Here is a 16,036-nt window from a genome sequence, read left to right as displayed (position 1 = left end):
GCAGATCCCTTTAGCTCCTTGGGTACTTTCTCTAGCTCCTCCATTGGGAGCCCTGTGATCCATCCAATAGCTGACTGTGAGCATCCACTTCTGTGTTTGATAGGCCCCGGCATAGTCTCACTAGAGACAGCTATATCTGGGTCCTTTTAGCAAAATCTTGCTAGTGTATGCAATGGTGTCATTTATGTGAATTGTATGTGTTCTAGATTGCAAAGCTATTTCGTGCAACATAACAAGACTATCTCAAAAATATTTTGCAATCGGTATTTTGATGTAACTGCTGAACTCTTTAGATATAGCAAGTTCTTCTGCAACTTTAAAAAAGAAAATGTCAGTATGAGAGTAAAGCCAAATTGCCCTGGGAGAAGCAATGACCAGAGAGTAGAAATGAAAAGGAAGCTCACCTCTAAATTCCATTAATAGATGGCTACTTAAAAGTCAGAATGGTGGATAAAAAGACTTTAATCATACTCTTCAGCATAAAAGAATTCCTCTGTAATTTATCCTCTGAAATTTAAACCAAAAACTAAAATATTTTCTCTGAACATGGTGAATATTCTCTATTCTTACATAATATATTTTTCTTATGTAGTAAAAACAAACTACTCATATAGTTTAAGTAATACATTAAACATTAGGCAGAGAACTAGGTTTCATCAAATTTCATAGAAATAGCCACAGGAGTAGGCATGCATGCTTGTTCACAAGGAGAAAGATCTCAGAAGAAAAGAGATTAACACAGCAAGTGTTAATGTAGAGTACTCATAGGAAACTACAGAATAGAAAGAAAACACATGAATGACATCAATAGAAGTCAGTAAAATATGAGCAGTTTTCTTTCAGTCTCTACTCCAGTTTTGTCCCTGCATTTCCTGTAAATAAGAACAATTCTGGGTTAAAAATTTTGAAGATGGGTGGGTGGCCCCTTGCCTCTACTGGGAGGTATGGAGAGGTGATCTCTATAGGTTCCATGTCCCCACTATAGAAGAGTTAGAGGGAGTACTGAAGGAGTTCAGGGGATTGCAACCCCATATGAAGAACAACAGTGTCAACTAATCTGAACTCCTCAGAGGTTCCAGAGACTAAGTAAAAAACCAAGGAGTAAACATGGGCTGATCCGTGACCAGGGCACATAAGTAACAGAGGACTGCCTTGACCAATCTCAGTGGGAAAGGATGTACTTGATCCTATGGAAACTTGATGCCCTAGGGAGGAGTGATGCTGGTGGGGGTGAGGTGGGGCAGGGAGGAGTGGGTGGAAGTGGGTGAGGGGGTGGTGGGAGAGCACCCCCTCAGAAGCAGCGGGGGGGGGGAGAGGGGACTAGTCAGGGGGGACAGCATTTGGAATATGAATAAATAAAATAATTTAATTAAAAATGAGTACTTTTTTCCAGTTTTTTTAGTAGATATTTTCTTTATTTACATTTCAAATGCTATCTTGAATATTCCCTGTACCCTCCCGCCATCCAGCTCCCCTACCCACCCACTCCCACTTCTTGGCCCTGGCGTTCCCCTGTACTGGTCCATATAGTTTGCAAGACCAAGGGGCCTCTCTTCTCATGATGGCTGACGAGGCCATCTTCTGCTATGTATGCAGCTAGAGACACAATTTATAATAGCCAGAAGCTGGATAGAACCCAGTTGTCCCTCAACAGAGGAATGGATAAAGAAAATGTGGTTTATTTACACAATGGAGTACTACTCAGCTATTAAAAACAATGAATTTATGAAATTCTTGGGCAAATGGTTCTATCTGGAGGATATCATCCTGAGTGAGGTAACCCAATCACAAAAGAACTCACATGATATGCACTCACTGATAAGTGGATATTAGCCCAGAACCTCAGGATACCCAAGATACAATTTGCAAAGCACAAGAAAATCAAGAAGAAGGAAGCCCAACGTGTGGATACTTTATTCCTCCTTAGAATAGGGAACAAAAAAAAAACACCTATGGAAGGAGTTACAGAGACAAAGTTTGGAGCTAAGACAAAAGGATGGACCATCCAAAAAATGAGTACTTTTAAGAAGGAAGAAACAAATGAAGAATATCTGATGTTTCTGTTTTGTTTTGTTTTGGTTTTTTTTTTTGTTTGTTTGTTTTTCTAGACAGAATTTCTCTGTATTGCCCTGGCTGTCCTGGAACTCACTCTGTAGACCAGGCTGGCCTTGAACTCAGAAATTTGCCTGCCTCTGCCTCCCAAGTGCTGGGATTAAAGGCGTGTGCCACCACACCAGGCACATCTGATGCTCTTATAAAATCCACTGTTTGGTGTGAAGTTGTGTATAACAAAAGATACAGTAAACCATGAATTAATCATTCTGCTCTAACAGCCTTGCTTTCAAACTTCACAATTCGTATGTAAATACCAACTTCTACTTTCAGACCTGGTCACAGATCACAGGGTGCTTTGCCCTGTTCCTAAGTGAAAGACCAATGTATTGAAAAAACAAAAAACAAATACAAAGGCTTAGTAAGTGTTCATGCATTGTGATTCCTCTTAGGCAAAGTACAATACAGCTCAAAAGTTGTTCATTCTCTTATAGGTTAACATACATCTATACCCATGTTCCCATAATCCCACCCCCACCAAGAACCCAGCAGGACTCTATTACAAGTGACGTTGATTGTATAATGATAATTGGTCAACTTTGTATTTCTACTCATCTGGTGAAGGACTTCACAAAGCGCCTCACTTTGTAATGTAGACTGTACTGGAAATTTTTGCAATCCTCTAGGTTCAGCCTCTGGATTCCTGGAATCTAGGAAAAGTATAATACAATAATGTAGCCTAAACATTAAGGTATTAATAGGTTAGGGAGATGGTTCAGTTGGTAAAGTCCTTGCTTCGTACATGTGAGGGCCTGAGTTGAATCTAAGAGAGTCATTTGAATCTCCAGACATTTATTTTAAAAAAAATTTGCGGTGAGTAGTAGTATTGTTATTCAAGCACTGGAGTGGAAGTGTCAGGAAAATTCACAGGGCTTCCTGAGCAACCAGGCTAGAATATTCAGAGAGTTATAGTCCAGATGTAAACTTTGTCTAAAAAAGTAGCATAATAAGCATCTTTAAATGTGAAAAGTATCTGGGTAAGGATAACTATGACTTAGAATATACATGCACACACACACACACACACACACACACACACACACACACACACACACACACACACAAAGTATTTTCCTGAACATGTGTACCTTCCCACAGACAAATACATATATACACATACAGAAAGGAGAAATTAAGTTGTTATTATTATTAAATCATACTTAAATTTACTAATTCTTTGATTAAGTCAAACAATTAAGATTTTGGAAAGAGGGCTGGTGAGATGGCTCAGTGGGTAAGAGCACCCGACTGCTCTTCCAAAGGTCCAGAGTTCAAATCCCAGCAACCACATGGTGGCTAACAACCATCCGTAATGAGATCTGGCGCCTTCTTCTGGAGTGTCTGAAGACAGCTACAGTGTACTTACATATAATAAATAAATCTTAAAAAAAAGATTTTGGAAAGAAATTAAACCATGTGATATTCATAAAAATCTAAAAAACTAAGTTTTCATTGCTTGTGTTTCCAACTTCTGAATCCGATTTTTAGATATAGGCACTTTTCCAGATTTCCTATCTTATCTGGCTCTGCTTTCCAGACTAAATACAAACTGCTAACCTGACTCTTTCTCTGTGTAGAATCTTCTGTTCACTGTGTACTTTGTAGCATCCTGAAATCCTGTACATCTCAACTGTGAGAAAAAGGCTGTGACCTAACATGCCTTGTAAACTGTAGTTTTCATTTTACTTTAGTGACCATGATAGCTGCGTTGGGAGTCAAGAACTTTTCAGGAACTTTTTTGGTAGGTAGTTACCAAAAATAATTATGATATTCTCATGAGTATCTCAAAACACAGTGTTTGCAGAGGCTCTTACATGCTCATGGGCTCTGAAGGATGGCAGTGATAGAAGATCCAAAAAATAACAAGGTCTTGTGTGTGAGTCTTGAAGAGAGATTTGTGTATCACTGGACTCCAGCAAGTCTGAATTCTTCTACAAAGAGTACAGTTGATTATAAATTATCAGATCCCAATGCTACTCAGTGGTAGCATATTGAGCCAGTGTCAATTAGGAATTCAAGAATATCTACCGAAGTATCTGTAGAAGGAAAATTACAATGTTATAATATGCTCTAGAAATCTTTGCAATCTTTGTAATACCACTTACAAATTAACTAGAATGATGGAATGGAAATATGCTAGGAAAACGTACAAATATCACCTGGCTATTTCATGAACTCTGAACACAGTCCTCTTTAAAGAATGAATGCATACTATCTATCCTTAACAGATGAAATCAATATATTCATTAAATACTTGACAAGCAGCGTCTATCTTCCTTACACCAAATGAAAAGTAGAGTAGTCCACAGTTATTTTTGCTGATTACAATGTGGAATATTAATCTTTTGTGATTAGAAAGAAACAGAAAAAGTTTACTATTTAATGTCTTTCCAGTAGGCAGTCTTCTTTGAAGGTTTTAGGACAACAAAGACAGAGCTAAACAATACACAAAGGGTATTAATATTTCTGACTGACCTGTAAGCCTTCAGTTTCAGAACTCACTGAATTTCATTGAATTAATTCAATAAAGAAGTACAAACCTAAAAAAAAAATTCTGCTCAGGCTCAAGGTTTGTTAGGTGAAAAATGTGTTTGTTTGAGTGAGAAATATCCCCTCACTGCCTCAGAAATTTCAACACTATGTTTCAGTTGCTTATGCTGTTTGAAGAGTATTGGATGGTTCATCCTTTGTATTGAAAGTGCTTCACTTAAGGCTTTGATATTAAAAATTTCGTACACTTCTAATTGGCTTTTTCTATTTTCTATTGCTTTTGAGGATGTGATTACTGTTTACTTGTTCCTGCTGCCATGCTGGCCACTTGCTTCTCTGTCTCCCCACCATGGTCACCTAATGCAACAGAAAAAACACTAATATGTAAATTGGTATCAGATCAATGGATGGTTCTGTGAAGCCCCAGCCATGTTGGTAGAAGAAATTTAGATCAGAAAAGCAGCTGAGTGCTATAAGTAGAACATAATGGTGCATTCCAGTTAGAATTGGAAAACTTTATAGAAATGAGAAGAAAGTGGACTTTAAAGGCTGACTCAGGAGGTTTGACCAGTACCCAGAGACTTTAAAAGTAACTGCGTTAAAAGACCTTATTGTAATATTTGGCAAAGAATATGGCTGTATTGTGTCTACATCCTAAGAATGAATATGAAGCAGAACTTGAGAGTGGTGGATTGATTTGTTTGGCCCATGAAATTTAAAGACAATACAACACTAACTCTAAAACAAAATTATAATTATTGATGACCTATTTAATTTGTCACTGAGTAAGAGTAGATGGTGATGAAATACAAAATGTACAGTTTGGAGAGGAAAAAGAGTACAAAGAAGCTTGCTACTATAGCCAATGCACAGTCTAAATGAGAAACTATAGTTGATAAGGAGATTAAGGGCGCTAGAGAAAGGTCTTCTGATCCTAGAGAAAGGTCTTCTGATCCTTATGGAAACTATGAGAAGATTGCTATCAGGACAAAACTCTACCCAGCTAATAATCAAGGAGCAAAAAGAGAAATATTGGGAGTTTGCTTGGACCTAGGAAGTAATTGCTTCAAAGTTCCAAAGATCTAGCAAACAGGTTAGATGATCGAAAGGGTTCATCCTAAGCTGGTAATCTGATTTGGTTTTGTCTTTAATATGACATTATCTGTGAGGACATGGCAAATGTAAGAACAAGTGGTTAACTGAGCCTTCTTACAATTCTTTTAAAGACAGGGAGGATATTCAGTATGTGTCAGGGAGGCCATAAAAAAAAAAGAAGCCTTTTCTTAAAGTTGTGAAAGTTGAGGCTGGATTGTAATGTAGATCATATGATGTTGGGGATGTAAAAATATTGAAACACTGAGCAAAAGAACTGCAGAGAGGGAATAGGACTAAACCATAGAGAAAGTTCTATGTTCTTCGGGAACAAAATTCAAGGTAGGTATTGATTTTAACCACTTAAACCTAAATTCCTGACACTAAATATAGAACCACAGGCTTTGGTGATAACCCTGCTGAGTGTCTTGCTTTGAAATAATATTTTCTCACCATGCCCTTCTCCTTATGGTTGGAATTGAAATTGAAGTGCTTATTCTCTATCAGTGTGTTTTAGAAGCATCAATATGATTTTTTGATATTATAGGAAACCATCAATAAGAGATCACTATGCATCTTTAAAAACTTGAGATGTTGGATTTTGAACTATATTGAGACATTTAATGTTTTACAGAATGTATTTTACATCAGAAGATGTCCATGAACATATGGATAACAAGAGAAAAAGCCTAGTCATTTGACTGGTAAGTACTCACTATAGTCTTTGTCATGTGTATGTTTGGCAGTTGGTAATAAACTCTTTGTGGAGTTTATGAAATATATGGGTGGTAGATCTTTTATAGTCATGGTATTTTACCATAGAAACAAAGGTTACTCATACTCATGCTGCTGTTCTTTCAAAACCCTTTATTTTTCTGGACTCACTGTCCTCACTTCCCTTTTAACTCATCTTAGCTCAGTAACTTTTACTGATATGGCTTGAATAAAAGTCCCCCATGCAATAAGTGCTTCAATCCAATCCAGGATTCGAAAATGATGGCACCATTAAGAAATTTCTTGAAGGTTTGGGAGCTAGTATCTACATGGAAAATACAGATTATCTCTTAGTAGGACCATAAGAACAGTGACTTCCTCTTCTTCTTCTTCTTCTTCTTCTTCTTCTTCTTCTTCTTCTTCTTCTTCTTCTTCTTCTTCTTCTTCTTCTTCTTCTTCTTNTTAAACCTATCAGGGTCTTCTTCTTCTTCTTCTTCTTCTTCTTCTTCTTCTTCTTCTTCTTCTTCTTCTTCTTCTTCTTCTTCTTCTTCTTCTTCTTCATTATTATTATTATTATCATTATCATCATCATCATTAATCTTTAAAATTTTTTTTGATTTATTTTTTACACTCCATATTCCATTCCCCACTCCCCCCCCCATTCACCCTCCAACTGCTCCACATTCCACTACTCCTCCCCACTCCTCCCTGTCTTCACATGAATGCCCCACCCTCCACTTGACCTGACCTCTAAACTCACTGGGGCCTCCAGTCTCTTGAGGGTTAGGTGCATCGTCTCTGAATGAACATACACCTAGAAGTCCTCTACTATATGTGTGTTGGGGGGCCTCATATTAGCTGGGGTATGCTGTCTGTTTGGTGGTCCAGTGTTTGAGAGATCTCAGGGGTCCAGATTAATTGAGACTGCTGGTCCTCCTACAGGATCACCCTTTTCCTCAGCTTCTTACAGCCCTTTCTAATTCAACAACATGGGTCAGCTGTCTATTGGTTGGGTGCAAACATCTGCATCTGACTCTTTCAGCTTCTTTCTGGGTCTTTCAGAGGGCAGTCTTGATAGATCCATTTTTGTGGGCATTCCATAGCCTAAGTAATAGTGTCAGGCCTTGGGACCTCCCCTTAAACTGGATCCACTTTGGACCTGTTGCTGGACCTTCTTCTCGTCAGACTCCTCTCCATTTCCAACCCTGTATTTCTTTCAGACAGGAACAATTATGGGTCAGAGATGTGACTGTGCAATGGGAACCCCATCCCTCACTTTATGTCCTGTCTTCCTGCTAGGGTGGGCTCTATAAGTTCCCTCTCCCTCTCCCTAGGTCATTTCATCTAAGATCCTTCCCTTTGAGTCCTGGGAGTCTCTGACTTCCCAGGTCTCTGGTGCATTCTGGAGCCCCCCCCCTATTTCCTGAGGTTGCCTATTTACATTCTTTCTTCTGGCCCTCAGGGCTTCAGACCTTTTCCCTCACCCAATACCAGATCAGGTTCCCCTCTCTTCCCCACTTCCCCTCAACCCCATCAACTTTCCCTCCCAGGTCTCTCCATCCCTCCACCCTTACTTGTGATTACTTTCTTCTATCTCCCAAGTGGGACTGAGGTGTCCTCACTTGGGCACTTCAGTTTGTTGAGCTTTTTGAGTTCTGTGGACTGTATCTTGGGTATTCTTTATGTTTTTGTTTTATTTTGTTTTCTCTCTTTTTTTTTTTTGGCTAATATCCACTTATTAGTGAGTACATACCATGCATGTCCTTTTGGTTCAGAGTTACCTCCCTCAGGATGATATTTTATAGTTCCATCCATTTGCCTGCAAACCACAGGTTGTCCTCGTTCTTAATAGCTGAGTAGTATTCCATTTTGTAAATGAACCTAATTTTCTGTATCCATTCTTCTGTTGTGGGACATTTGGGTTGTTTCCAGCTTCTGGCTATCACAAAGAAGGTTGCTATGAACATAATGGAACATGTGCTCCTGTGGCATGATGGGGCATCTTTTCCATATATTCCCAAGAGTGGTATAGCTAGGTCTTCAGGTAGATCTATTTCCAATTTTCCGAGGAACCTCCAGATTGATTTCCAGAGTGGTTGTACCAGTTTGAAATCCCACCAGCAATGGAGGAGTGTTCCTCTTTCTCCACAGCCTCTCCAACATATGTTGTCACCTGAGATCATGTTTTGATCTTAGCCATTTTGACTGGCATAAGGTGGCATCTCAGGGTCATTTTGATTTTCATTTCTCTGATCACTAAGGACTTTGAACATTTCTTTAGGTGCTTCTCAGCCATTTGAGATTCCTCAGTTGTAAATTCTCAGTTTAGTTCTATAGTCTATGTTTTGATTGTGTTGCTTGGTTTTTTGGTGATTAGCTTCTTGAGTTCTTCATATATTTTAGATATTATTCCTCTATCAGATGTGGAGTTAGTGAAGATTTTTTCCCAATCTGTAGGTTGCTGATTTTTCTTATTGACTATGTCCTTTGCCTTACAGAAGCTTTGCAGTTTCATGGGGTCCCATTTATCAATTGTTGATATTAGAGCATAAACCATTGGAATTCTCTTTAGGAAATTTCCCCCTGTGCCAATGAGTTCAAGGCTCTTTCCCATTTTGTCTTCTATTAGATTCAGTATACCTGTTTTTATGTTGAGGTACTTGATCCACTTGGACTTGAGCATTGTACAATGTGATAAATATGGGTCTATTTTCATTCTACATACAGACATCCAGTTTGACCAGCATCATTTATTGAAGATGCTTTCTTTTTTCCATTGTATATTTTTGGCATCTTTGTCAAAGATCAAGTGACTGTAAGTGTGTGGTTTTTTTTCCTGGGTGTTCAATTCTAATCCATTGATCAACATGTCTGTCTCTGTACCATTCCATGCAGTTTTTATCACTATTGCTCTGTAGTAAAGCTTGAAGTCAGGGATGGTGATTCCTCTACCTGTTCTTTTATTGTTGAGAATTGTTTTTGTTATTCTGCATTTTTTTTGCCTTTCCAGATGAATTTGAGAATTGCTCTTTCCATATTTTCAAAGAATTATGTAAGGTGGAATTTCATGGGAGTTGCATTCCATCTATAGTTTGCCTTTGGTAGGATGGTCATTTTTACTATTTTAATTCTGCCAATCTATTAGCATAGGCAGTCTCGCCATTTTATGAGACCTTTGATTTCTTTCTTGAGAGACTTGCAGATATTGTCATACAGGTCTTTCACTTGTTTGGTTAGAGTTACCTCAAGATATTTTATACTATTTGTGGTTATTGCGAAGGGAATTGTTTCCCTAATTTCTTTCTCAGCCTGTTTATCCTTTGTATAAAGGAAAGCTACTGATTTATTTGAAATAATTTTATATCCAGCCACTTTGCTGAAGTTGTTTATTAGCTGGAGAAGATCCCTGGTAGAGTTTTTGGGATCGCTTATGTATACTATCATATCATCTGCAAATAGTGATACCTTAATTTCTTCTTTACCAATTTGTATTCCCTTGATCTCTTTTTGTTGTCTTATTGTTCTAGCTAACACATTGAGTACTATATTTAAGAGATATCAGGAGAGTGTGCATCGTTGTCCCCAGTTTCAATGGTATTGCTTCAAGTATGTCTCCATTTAATTTGATATTGGCTGTTGGTTTGCAGTAAATTGCTTTTAATATGTGTAGGTATGGGCCTTGAATTCTGATCTCTCCAATACTTTTAACATGAAGGGGTGTTTTATTTTGTCAAATGCTTTTCCTGCATCTAAGGAGATGATCATGTCTTTTTTTTCTCCTTTGAGTTTGTTTATATAATGGATTACATTAATGGATTTTCATATATGAAACCAATGTTGCATCCCTGGGATGAAGCCTACTTGATTGTGGTGAATGATGGTTTTGATGTGTTCTTGCATTTGGGTTGCAAGAATTTTATTAAGTATTTTTGCATTGATATTTATAAGCAATATTGGTTTGAAGTTCTCTTTTATGTTTTGGTCCTTGTGTGTTTTAGGAATCAGAGTAATTGTGGCTTCATAGAACAAGTTAGGTAATGTTCCTTTTGTTTCTATTTTATGGCATAGTTTGAGGAAAATTGGTATCAGGTCTTCTTTGAAGGTCTGGTAGAATTCTACACTAAATCCATTTGGCTTTAGGCTTGTTTTGGTTGGGAGATTTTTAATGACTTCTATTTCCTAGTGTGATATGGACCTATTTAGATAGTTTATCTGCTCTTGATTTAACTTTGGTATGTATCTGTCTAGAAAACCATCCATTTCATCTAGAATTTCCAGTTTTGTTGAGTATAGGCTTTTATAATAGGATCTGATGAATTTTTGAATTTCCTCCATTTTTGTTGTTATTTCTCCCTTTTCATTTCTGATTTTATTGATTTGAATACTGCCTCTTGGCCCTTTAGTCAGTTTGGCTGGGAGTTTATCTATCTTGTTGATTCTTTCAAAGAATCAGGTTTTGGTTTTGCTGATTCTTTGTATTGTTTTCTTTGTTTATATTTTGTTGATTTTGGCCCTGAGTTTGACTATTTACCTTTTACTCCTCTTAGGTGAGTTTGCTTCTTTTTGTTCCAGAGCTCTCAAGTGTGCTGTTAAGTTGTTAGAATAAGATCTCTTCAGGTTCTTTACCAGGGCTCTTAGTGCTATGAACTTTGTCTTAACACTGCGTTTATTGTGTCCCATAAGTTTGGGTATGATGTGTCAATATTTTCATTAAAATCCAGGGAATCTTTAATTTCTTCCTTTATTTCTTTGACCAAGTTATCATTGAGTAAAGAGTTGTTCAGTTTCCATGTGTATGTGGGTTTTCTGTAGTTTTTGCTATTATTGAAGATCAGCCTTAGGCCATGCTGATAGGGTGCATGGTATTATTTCAATCTTCTTGTATCTGTTGAGGGTTGTTTTGTGACCAATTATATGGCCAGTTTTGGAGAAGGTACCAGGAGGTGGTGAGAAGAAGGTGTATTCATTTGTTCTAGGGTGAAATGTTCTGTAGATATCTGTTAAATCCATTTGGTTCATAACCCCTCTTAGTTTAACTGTGTCTCTGTTTAGTTTCTGTTTCAATGGCCTGTCCATTGGTGAAAGTGAAGTGTTAAAATCTCCCACTACTATTTTGTGGGGTTCAATGTGTGTTTTGAGTTTTAGAAAAGTTTCTTTTATGAATTTGGGTGCTATTGCATTTGGCACAGAGATGTTCAGTATTGAGACTCTCTCTTGGGTCCTTGATGAATATGACTTATCCTTCTTCATTGCACTTGATAACTTTGTTTGAAAGTATATTTTATTTCATATGGGGATGTCAACTCCTGCTTGTTTCCTAGGACCATTTGCTTGGAAGACCTTTTTTTCCATTCTTTTACTCTGAGATAGTGCTTGTTTTGTTGTTGAGGTGAGTTTCTCATATGCAGTAAAATGTTGGATCTTTTTTGAGTATCCAGTCTGCTAGCTTATGTCTTTTTATAGGTGAGTTAAGTCCATTAATATTGAGAGATATTAAAGAGAGATGACTGTTGGTTCCTGATATTTTTGTTTTTGTAGGTGGCTTCATGTCTTTTGGCTCTCTGCTTTTGACTTTGTTGTGAGATGCTTCATTTCTTGTCCTTTCTTTGGTGCAGGTACCTTCTTTGTGTTTGAGATTTCCTTACTTTCTAGGGCTGGGTTGTAAATAGGTATTGTTTGAATTTGTTTTTGTCCTGGAATATTTTGGTTTCTCCATCTATGTTGGTTGAGAGTTTTGTTGGTTCTAGTAGCCTGGGCTGGCATTTGTGTTCTGTTAGAGTCTGCATGACCTCTGACCAGGCTCTCCTGGCTTTCATAGTCTCTGTTGAGAAGTCTGGTGTAATTCTGATAGGTCTACCTTTGTATGTAACTTGGCCATTTTCCCTTGCAGCTTTTAATTTTCTTTCTTTGTTCTGTGCATTTAGTGTTTTGATAATTATGTGACAAGAAGATTTTTTTTCTGGTCCCATTTACATGGTGTTCTATAAACTTCTTGTACCTTTATGTCCATCTCTTTCTTTAGGTTCAGGAAGTTTTCTTCTATGATTTTGTTGAAGATATTTTCAGGTCCTTTGAGCTGAGAATCTTCATTCTCCTCTAATCTGATTATCCTTAGATTTGGTCTTTTCACTGTGTCCTGAATTTCCTGGATGCTTTGAGTTGTGAGGTTTTTATGTTTTGAATTTTCTTGGACAGTTGTTTCAATCTCTTCTACAGTATCTTCTACATCTGAGATTCTTTCTTCTATCTCTTGTGTTCTGTTGGTAATACTTACATCTGTAATTCCTGACCACTTTCCTAGGTTTCCCATTTCCAGGTTTGCCTCCATTTGTGTTTTCTTTATTGTTTCTGCTTTCACTTTTAGGTCTTGGATCACTTTATTCAACTCCTTCACCTATTTACCCGTGTTTTTCTCTATTTCTTTCAGTGAGTTACTGATATCCTCCATAAAAGAATCTAGTATCTTCATGAGATAGGATTTTATGACAGATTCCTGATTTTCAGGTGTGTTGGTATATTCAGGGTATGCTGTGGTGGGAAAACTGGGTTCTGATGATGCCCACATATTTTGGATTCTGTTGCTTATGGGCTTGCTCTTACCTTTCACCATCTGGATATCCCTGGTGTTTGTTGATCTGGGTGACTGTATGGAGCCTGTCTCTTTTGTCCCTGGGTTGCTTCAGGTCTCCTGGTAGGCTTGTGGCCCTGGCTGTATCAAACCACCTGTGGGGCCTTCCAACTGGGGGCTCTTCACAAGGGCAGAGAAGCTGCTGATATGTTTCCCTGGCTGCAGTAGATCTCCTGGAAGGTCTTCAGACTGTTGGGGTTTCAGTGGAGCAATCAAGCTGTTGTCCAACTGCACTGAGTGCAGCCGATTCTCAACTGCTCTGAGAGCAGCAGATCCTCAACTGCTCTGAGTAAAGGGGGTCCTTAGGTGCTCAATTGCTCTGAGTGCAGTGTGTCCAACTGCTCTGTGTGCAGAGGATCCTCTAGGACGTATTGGGATATGGAGTCTTCATGGGAGTAGATGAACTAGGGGTCTGCCCTAGCAGCAAGGACTAGGCAGAAGGGGTGGAAGGGATGGAAGGGATGGAAGGAAGGGGAATGGTATTCAGGAGGGCAGGGGTTTTGGTGAGTTTTGGGTCCCAAGTCCACCATGGTCCCAGCAGCAGCTCTGGGACTGGGGTGTTGGGGTTAGTTCTTACCAACTGCTCTGAGTGCAGAGGGTCCTCTAGGATATATCGGGACATGGAGTCTTTGTGGGAGCAGATCAACTAGGAGTCTACCCCAGCAACAAGGGCCAGGCAAATTATTAATCATTTTATTCATTTACATTTCAAATAATATTCCCCTTCACAGTTACCCCTCCACACACCCCCCATTCCATCCCCCTCCACATTTCTCTTTGCATCTATGAGGGAGCTCCTCCACCCACTCACCCACTCTTGCCTCAATGCTCCAGCATCTCCCTACACTGGGGCATTAAGCCTCCACAGGACCAAGAGCATTCCCTCCCACTGATGTTAGATGAGGCAATCCTCTGTTACATATGTATTTGGAGCCATTGGTCCCTTCATGTATATTTTTTGGTTGGGGGTTTAGTCTTTGGGAGCTCTGGGTGGGCCAGTTAGTTGATATTGATCTTCCTATGGTATTGCAGTCCCCTTCCACTCCTTTAGTCCTTCCCCTAACTCTTCCATTGTGGTCTCTGGGTTCAGTCCAATGGTTGGCTATGAGTATCTGCATCTGTATTGGTCAAGTGCTGGTAGAACCTCTCGGGGAACAGCCATACCATGCTCCTGTCATCAAGCACTTCTTGACATCAGCAATAATATCAGGGCTTGGTATCTGAAGATGGGAAGGGCTGCTAGATTGGGTGGTCTCTGAATGGCCTTTCCTTTAGTCACTGTTCCATTTTCGTCCCCATCTTTACTTTGGAAAGGAACATTTCTGAGTTAACAACTTTGAGATGGGTGGGTGGCCCCATCCCTCAATTGGGGGCCATGCTTATCTATTGGAGGTGGTCTCTACAGGTTTTCTCTCCCCTTTGTTGTGTATTTTGGCTAAAGTCATCCTCATTGAGTCTTGGGAGCCTCTCGATTCCCTGACATCTGGTACTTTCTAGTTGCTACCTTCCGATCCCCATTCCCCACTGCTACATATTTCTATTCAATATTCCGACTTCTCTCTTGTCCCTTCCAATACCCGATCCTACCCCCTTTTATTCTCTCCTCTTCCTCCCTCCATCCCTGGTCCCTCCCTCCCTCTACCTCCTGTGATTATTTTGTTCCCCTTTCTATGTAGGATTGAGGTATTCACACTCTGGTGTTCTTTCTTCTTAAGCTCCATATGGTTTGTGAGCTTTATTGTGGGTATTCTGAGCTTTTGGGCTAATATCCACTTATCAGCAAATACATAACATGTGTGTTCTTTTGTGCCTGGGTTATCTCTCTCAGAGTGATATTTTCCAGTTCCATCCATTCGCCTAAAAATTTCATGTAGTCATTGTTTTTAATAGTTGAGTAGTACTCCATTGTGTAAATATATCACATTTTCTGTATTCATTCTTCTGTTGAGGGAAATCTGGGTTGTTTCCAGTTTCTGTCTGTTATACATAAGGCTTATATAAACATAGTGGATCATTTGTCCTTATTATAAGTTGGAGCATCTTTTGGGTATATGCCCAGTAGTGGTATAACTGGGTCTTCAAGTAGAACTATTTTCAATTTTCTGAGGAACCACCAGATTGCTTTCCAAAGTGGTTTTACCAGCTTGAAGATGCTCCAGTAGCATAATTGCTTAGCATGCAATACTTATAGAACACTGCCTCTTAACCCCTGGCAGTTATGTTGAGCTCTTTCAGAGCTCCATGGTGTTTACTTAGATTTCTCCTATCATTTCCAGTGTCAGCTGTGCTACTTTTTTCTAGAACTCTTTCAACCTTGTGACTGTGGTTGGAATATCCTTTATTGTGTTCTACAAAAGCAGGATACTCCACCTGTCAAACCCATGCAGAACAGCATAGGTAGGAATACATCATTGGTTGTAAATCTTTATTACAATTAATGTTATAAAACAAGATGAGGACAGGAAACAAAGATGGGTAGCTTTTAAGGTTAATAAAAGAACAAAGTGAAGACCCACTTTACATTACTAGAAATAAATATTACCTGTAATATAAATATTAAACCAGTTAAATCTAGGCATAAGTATGGCTCCCAATTCTTCTTTTTAAGTCAGTCATAAATATAGTGCTATGCCCTAGTTGCAGGTACCTAAAGACCACTGAGGAGCCTATTCCAATGTAAAACTCATAGGTTCTTCATTATGAGCTCAGGAGCAAGGCATCCCAGACTCTCACCATGGAAGCAGCTCATAGTGAGAGCCCAGAGTATAGGGGTTCAGGGTTTTTATTGTGGTTGCAGTAAACATGGGGGATTTCCTTATGGGTCAGTAAGTTAATAGTTTAAAAACTGCATTTCTGGCATAATCTGCAGGAACCAAACATGGGGTCAAAATCACTTGACAAACAGGATGGTTAAGTTTTCTATTCTCTGCAGGATGTCTTTATACACACACACACACACACACACACACACACACACACACACACACACACACACAGACA

The sequence above is a fragment of the Mus caroli genome, chromosome 17 (assembly GCF_900094665.2).
Source record: "Mus caroli chromosome 17, CAROLI_EIJ_v1.1, whole genome shotgun sequence".
Lineage (NCBI taxonomy): Eukaryota > Metazoa > Chordata > Mammalia > Rodentia > Muridae > Mus > Mus caroli.
This window is presented reverse-complemented; position numbering follows the sequence as displayed.